We start from the raw sequence: 7,722 nt of genomic DNA on the forward strand, positions 1-7,722 counted from the left end.
CATCTGAGACATAGAAATAGAACTTCACAACGGAGAAGATTATTGGAGGTCCTTGTTTAACCCAACTTCATTTTGTGTATGGACTCATTGACTCCCAGAGACAGGAAGGGATGCAGAATGCACGGGAGGAGAGAAAGAGGAAAGAAGAGTGAAAATAAGACAGATGAGACAAGATCCAGAGCACAGTACACAGATTTCTCCAAGCCTAGGAATTTGCTTTAAAAAACAACAAAAAAATTCTTAAAGTTTTAATGATCTGTCTACAAAGAAAACTATGCTTATTGACTAGATAAACCTACCAGAAGATAGAAGATGAGTGTCTAATAAGATTTTCTCCTGACAGATTGGTTCCTGCCCTGACAGAATCAGACTCATGCTGGCACTTGTCTTTCTTCTTCATCCTTTCAAATTGCTCTCTTCCTGGCTCTTTGATCTCTGCTTCTCTCCACCTCTCCCCCTCCTTCTCTTCAGATTCCTGGGTAAGAACAGAAGAGCGTCTGCTAAGGCAGGGGTCCAGCTCACTCGGATTCCTGCAGGGCACCTCCTTCTCCATGGGGGAGACCAAGGCCTCCATGGAAAGCCCTGGTGTTATACCAGGACAGTTTCCTGGCTTTCACCTGCCCTCTGTCTGGATCCCTGATAATGTTCTGGTATTTCCTTTTCTATCACACTGTTTTAAACCTACTTTATGGTCCCAACTTTTTTTTTTTTAAGTAAACTTTTCTTAACTCATTATTTCCTCTCACTCTCAGAATGCTCTGTCCCCACTGCAGCAAGGTTTATCAAATCAATTATCCATAACTGCCATTACTACTTTCTTACCTCCTATTCTCTCTTCATGCGAATCTGTCTTACATCATGTGAAATGCTGGGCTGGATGAAGCACAAGCTGGAATCAAGATTGCTGGGAGAAATATCAATAACCTCAGATATGCAGATGACGCCACCCTTATGGGAGAAAGTGAAGAAGAACTAAAGAGCCTCTTGATGAAAGTGAAAGAGGAGAGTGAAAAAGCTGGCTTAAAACTCAACATTCAAAAAACTAGGATCATGGCATCTGGTGCTATCACTTCATGGCAAATAGATGGGGAAAACAATGGAAACAGTGACAGACTTTATTTTCTTGGGCTTCAAAATCACTGCAGATGGTGACTACAGTCATGAAACGAAAAGACCCTTGCCCCTTGGAAGAAAAGCTATGACCAAGCCAGAGAGCATATTAAAAAGCAGAGACATTACTTTGCCAACAAAGTTCCTTTTAGTCAAAGCTATGGTTTTTCCAGTAGTCATGTATGGATGTGAGAGTTGGACCATAAAGAAGGCTGAACTGAAGGATTGATGTGGTGTTGGAGAAGACTCTTGCGAGTCCCTTGGACTGCAAGGAGAATTCAAACCATTCAATCCTAAAAGGAATCAGTCCTGAATACTCATTGGAAGGACTGGTGCTGAAGCTGAAGCTCCATACTTTGACCACCTGATGCAAAGAACTGACTCATTGGAAAAGACCCTGATGCTGGGAAAGACTGAGGACAGGCAGAGAAGGGGGCAACAGAAGATGGTTGGATGGCATCACTGACTTGATGGACATGAGTTTCAGTAGGTTCTGGGAATTGGTGATGGACAGGGAAGCCTAGCATGCTGCAGTCCATGGGGCCTTAATTAGTCGGACACCACTGAGTGACTGAACTGAACTGATACTCTCCTCAACCCACTGGATTTCAAAATTTCATCTCTACAACTCCACTGAAATCACTTTTGTCAAGGTTACCAACAAGATCATGTTTCCCAAGTGAGTGGTCACCTCTTCATACCAACTAGCCCAACTTCTTTTTAAAATACCTTTGATCCATTGGAGGGATACCTGTGATCCATCCATCCTCTTCAAAATGCTTGGCTCTCTGATTTCTGGCCCTGCACAGACTCTTTGGATGGTGCTTAGTGTTGGAAGGCATCAGAGTCAATTCTTGACTATCTTCTCTACCTAAGTGCATCTCTCTGGTGCCCTTATTACCAACTTTGTATAACTCCAAAATATCTATTTCAAACCTAAAATTCTTTCCTAAGTTCAGGTTTGTATTTCTGAACACTTCATTTGCTTCTTCAAATAGATGTCTAACAGTCACTCCCTGATTTACTTTTCCTATATCTTCTCACATTAGTAAAGGGCATAAATATTTACCCATCCAGTACAGCTAAATATCTGGACATCATCCAAGATTCCTTATTTTCCCACCCTCTTCTTGCTAACCCCATGCTCCAGGATACTGTAACAAATACATAGAAATGTGGAAATGGCTTTGGAATTGAGTACTGAATAGAGTGTGGAAGAGTGTTGTTTCTGCTGGTGTTTTCCCCCCAATTTTTTTATTGTGGTAAAATACACATAACATAAAATTTACCATCTTAACCATTTTTAGGTAGAGTTCAGTGATGTTATATAAGTTCATATTATTGTACAGCCATCATTACTGTTGATCTCCAATTTTAGCATATGTGCTGCCGAAGCGAGCACCACTGTTGATCTCCATAACTCTTCATCTTATAAAACTGAAACTCTAACCATTAAACAGTACAGCCCATTCCCCCTAGCCCCTGACAATCACAATTTTATCTTCTGACTCTATGATTCTGGCTACCTTAAGTGCTTCATACATGTGGAATTAACAGTATTTGTCTTTTTTGGTCTGGCTTATTTCACTTGGCATAATGTCCTCAATGTTCTTCCATGTTATAGTATGTTGAAGAATTTCATCCTTTATAATGCTGAAAAATATTCCAATGTGTTTATATAACACATTTTGCTTATTCCTTCATCTATCAATGGGTGGATGGATTGAGTCCATGTTTTAGCTATTGTGAATAATGCTGCTATAAATGTGTGTGCAAGCGCTCTTCAAAATTTCTGGATCACATGATAATTGTATTTTTAATTTTTTGAGGAACCACCAAACTGTTTTCCATAATGACTGCACCAGTACCACCAGAAGTGCACAATGTTTTCAATTTCTCCACATCCTGACCAACATTTGTTATTTTCTGTTTATTTTTTTTTTTATTTTTTTTATTTTTTTATTTTTTTTATTATTTTTTTTTTCCAGTGGGTTTTGTCATACATTGATATGAATCAGCCATGGATTTACATGTATTCCCAATCCCGATCCCCCCTCCCACCTCCCTCTCCACCCGATTCCTCTGGGTCTTCCCAGTGCACCAGGCCGGAGCACTTGTCTCATGCATCCCACCTGGGCTGGTGATCTGTTTCACCATAGATAGTATACATGCTGTTCTTTTGAAATATCCCACCCTCACATTCTCCCACAAAGTTCAAAAGTCTGTTCTGTATTTCTGTGTCTCTTTTTCTGTTTTGCATATAGGGTTATCGTTATCACCTTTCTAAATTCCATATATATGTGTTAGTATGCTGTAATGTTCTTTATCTTTCTGGCTTACTTCACTCTGTATAATGGGCTCCAGCTTCATCCATCTCATTAGGACTGGTTCAAATGAATTCTTTTTAATGGCTGAGTAATATTCCATGGTGTATATATACCACAGCTTCCTTATCCATTCATCTGCTGATGGGCATCTAAGTTGCTTCCATGTCCTGGCTATTATAAACAGTGCTGCGATGAACATTGGGGTGCACGTGTCTCTTTCAGATCTGGTTTCCTCAGTGTGTATGCCCAGAAGTGGGATTGCTGGGTCATATGGCAGTTCTATTTCCAGTTTTTTAAGAAATCTCCACACTGTTTTCCATAGCGGCTGTACTAGTTTGCATTCCCACCAACAGTGTAAGAGGGTTCCCTTTTCTCCACACCCTCTCCAGCATTTATTGCGTGTAGACTTTTGGATAGCAGCCATCCTGACTGGTGTGTAGTGGTACCTTGTTGTGGTTTTGATTTGCATTTCTCTGATAATGAGTGATGTTGAGCATCTTTTCATGTGTTTGTTAGCCATCTGTATGTGTTCTTTGGAGAAATGTCTGTTTACTTCTTTGGCCCATTTTTTGATTGGGTCATTTATTTTTCTGGAAAAAAATATGGAACGCTTCACGAATTTGCGTGTCCTCCTTTTGCAGGGGCCATGCTAATCTTCTCTGTGTGGTTCCAATTTTAGTATATGTGCTGCTGAAGCGAGCACTGTATAATATCTTTTAAAGTCTCTTAAGACTCAATTTGGGGCTTCCCTGGTGGCTCAGAGGTTAAAGCGCCTGCCTGCAATGCGGGAGACCTGGGTTCGATCCCTGGGTAGGGAAGATTCCCTGGCATAATATATGCTTTACCCTGGAAAATGTCCCATGTGCACTTAAGAAGAATGCTTATGCTATTTTTGTGTTAAAGTGTTCTGTATATGTCTCCTATATCTAGTTGGTCTATTATGTTTTTTAAATCCCTTATTTCTTTACTTCTGCCTGGTTATTTTATCTATTATTGTGAGTAGGGTGTTATAGTCCCCACAATATTGTGGAACTATTTATTCTTCCTTAAACTGTTAGTTTTTGCTTTATATATTTTGATGACTTGTAATTAGGTGCACAAATGTTTATAATTTTTGTATATTCTTGCCTACTGAAACTTTTATTAACATCTGATATCCTTCTTTTCCTCTTGTAAGCTTTTTGGATTTAAAACCCATATTATCTAAAGTTAGTATAGTCATTCTTGTTCTCTCCTGCTTACAGTTTACATGGAATATGTTTTCACATATTTTCACTTTCAATGTATTTGTGTCTTTGGGCCTAAAGTCAGTCTCTTGTGTATATATTTGGATCAGATGTTTTTATTCATTTGCCAGTCTCTTTTGATTGAAAAATTTTATCCACTTATATTCAAGTAGTTAGAGTAATCCCCGTTATCTGCTGGAGAGATGTTTCAAGACTCCTAGTGGATGCCCCAAACCCCTGGAAGCAATGAAACTTATATAGGCTATGTTTTATTCTTTTATTTTTCTGGCACTAATAGGTGGGTAGTGTATATAGCATGGATACACTGGACAAAGGGATGAATCATGTCCCAGGTGGAACAGAGCAGAGTGGCACAAAATTTCATCATGCAATGCAGAATGACATGCAATTTAAAACTTATGAATTATTTATTTTTGGAATTTTTCTTTTAATAATTATGAATTGCAGTTGACTGCAGGTAACTGCAGAAAGCAAAACCAGAGATAAGTTGGGGTGGGGGTTACTGTACTGAGGTGGAGGGACTTCTACTATTTTCCTATTTGTTTTATGCAGTTTACCACCCCCCCCCCCCATTTCCTACCTTATTCTCTTCTTTTGGGTTGAGCTGATTTTTTTTTTTTTTGGTAGTGAAATGCTTAACTTCCATTCTCATTTGCTTTTGTCTATGTTCTCTAACTATTATCTTTGTGGTTACCATGGAGATTACATTTAGCATCCTAAAGTTATAACAATATAATTAGAATTTATACCAGTTTAATTTCAATAATATATAAAATTCTGCTCCTTGACAGTTTTGTCCCATCCCTTTCAGTTGTTGATGTCACAAAATAATATCTTTATACACTGTGTGCTCAAAAAATAAACTAATAGTTCTTTCAAATGCATTAGTCTTTTAAATTATGTAGAAAAGAATAAGACTAATATTTGTTTTTTAAAATGTTTCAGTCTCTTAAACCATGTAGGAAACAAAAAAGTGCAGTTACAAATTGTCATTACAATAACACTAGCTTTTATAAGCCCATCTTTTTGATATCTTTCCATCTGGCTTCCAAGTTACTGGCTAGTATTCTTTATTTTCACATTACAGGACTCCCTTGATCATATCTTGCAGGACAGATCTAGTGGTCACAAACTCCTTCAGACTTTGTTTATCTGGGAATGTCTTACTTTTCTCCCTTTCTTTTGAAGGACAGTTTTGCTGGATATAGCAGTCTTGGTTGACAGTTTTCTTCTTTTAGCACTTTGATTATTTATCTACCCAGTGCCTTCTGGCCTCCAATATTTCTGAAGAGAAATTGGCTGATAATCTTATTGAGGATCTCTTCTTTCTTTCTGCTTTCAAGATTTTTTTTCTTTGCTTTTCGAAAATTTGATTATAATCTGTCTTGGTGTGAATCCTCTGAATTCATTTTATTTGGAGTATTACAAGCCTCTTGGATGTTTATATTCATGTATTTCATCAAATTTGGGGAAGTTTTCAGTAATTATTTCTTAAAATTCTCTCTGCTCCCTTCTGTTAACAACTGATTTTTTTCCCTGTTTCTTAAACTTGATAATTTCCATTGTCTTATATTCAGGCCTGAAGATTATTTTTTTCCCCCTCTCCCTGTTCAAATCTTCAAATCCTCCTAGTAAATTATTTCAGTTGTATTTTTCAGTTCCAGGATTTATTTTGTTTTTTTAAAGATCTTTAAATCTTTATTGATGTTTTCATTTTGTTCATACATTATTTTCTTGACTTCGTACACATCTTCCTGTAGTGCTTTGAGTACCTTTATAAATCTTGTTTAATATCTTTGTCTAGTGTATCTGTCATCAGGCCCTTTTCAGGGAAAACACCTTATTTTTTCCCACTGAGTAGGCCATACTGGACATTTGAATCTAATAATATGATATCTCTGGAAATCAGATTCTCCCTCCTTCTCAGTGTTTGCTGTTTTTTGTTTGGGGGGTTTTTGTTTATATATATATATATTTTTTTTTGCTTATTTGGTTATTGTAGCTATCTCTGTGTGGAGGACCAGTGTGGGGTGTAAACTTAAGGTCTTCTCAAATCTTTTCTGAAACGTTCCTTAGGCAAGTGTGGTCACTTCCTAATTTTCCCCACACAGGCAGTTTAAAAAAGGTCCTAATCTTTAATGTCTGACTTGCAAATGGAAAAAAAGGAAAAATGAAAGGGAGAGAAGTGGTTGGTCTTTTACATCCCCTGGAATTCGCCCCAGCTGAAGTGGGTGGGGCTTGTGACAATGAGAGGAGCAGCAATGGCTGCCCGCCTCCTTGTTCAAAGCCCTGTGATGGGCAGCAGCAGTCAGCAGTCAGAGCATAGATCCTTAATACGTGGAGGACAGGGTCTCTTCTGTCTACCCTGGCTCCCACAAGCTGTGTGCACGCTGACGCAGAAGCACACACAGCTGCCTTCCAAGGGACAGCGGTGGGAAATGAGTAGCGGTTACTGTGCTGAGAACTAAAACTGAGAGAAATTAATGGCAATTTTCTATTCTCTAAATCTTTCCCTGGAAGTTCCAAGATTTTTATTCCAGAGTTCCAAAATAGTTACATCAGACATATCCTGCCATTTCAATTATTGTCTAAGTGGGAAGACAGATTTCTGGTGCTTCCTACTTTACCATCTTACCAGAATCTTATGAGACCTGGAAGAGTTTTGAGGTTCATGATAGGAAAAATTATCTAGATTTCCTTGAAGAGACTATTGTTAGAAATACAAATATTAAAGTTGCTTATAGTCTTGAATGGAAATGAGAATTGTTATTAACAACTTGAGGAAAAGTGATCTTTGTTATAAAGTGTCAGACAACCTGGCTGCATTTTGTTCTACTTTTTTGTGGAAAGTATAACTTAAAAGTGATAAACTTGGATACTTAGCTAAAGAGACTTTTTTTTTAAAACACACTGTTGAAAGTGTAACATGATTTCTCCTTGGCTTCTTATAGTAAAGTAATTAGCCTTCAATTAAAATAAATAAATTAATTAAAAAATTTAAAGTAAACAAGGGAGAAATTTTAAGATGTTAGTGACAC

General features: G+C 37.8%; 2 non-coding genes across 2 annotated transcripts; one reads left to right on the forward strand and one right to left on the reverse strand.

Moving 5' to 3' along the window:
* Positions 1-4,033: 4,033 nt before the first annotated feature.
* Positions 4,034-4,140, reverse strand: LOC122421775. Its single transcript, XR_006263592.1, has one exon. It is a non-coding gene; the product is annotated as a U6 spliceosomal RNA (small nuclear RNA).
* Positions 4,141-4,183: 43 nt separating this feature from the next.
* TRNAC-GCA lies at positions 4,184-4,255 on the forward strand. The gene has a single exon. It is a non-coding gene; the product is annotated as a tRNA-Cys (tRNA).
* The last annotated feature ends 3,467 nt before the right edge of the window (positions 4,256-7,722 follow it).

The sequence above is a fragment of the Cervus canadensis genome, chromosome 18, assembly GCF_019320065.1.
Source record: "Cervus canadensis isolate Bull #8, Minnesota chromosome 18, ASM1932006v1, whole genome shotgun sequence".
Classification (NCBI taxonomy): Eukaryota; Metazoa; Chordata; class Mammalia; order Artiodactyla; family Cervidae; genus Cervus; species Cervus canadensis.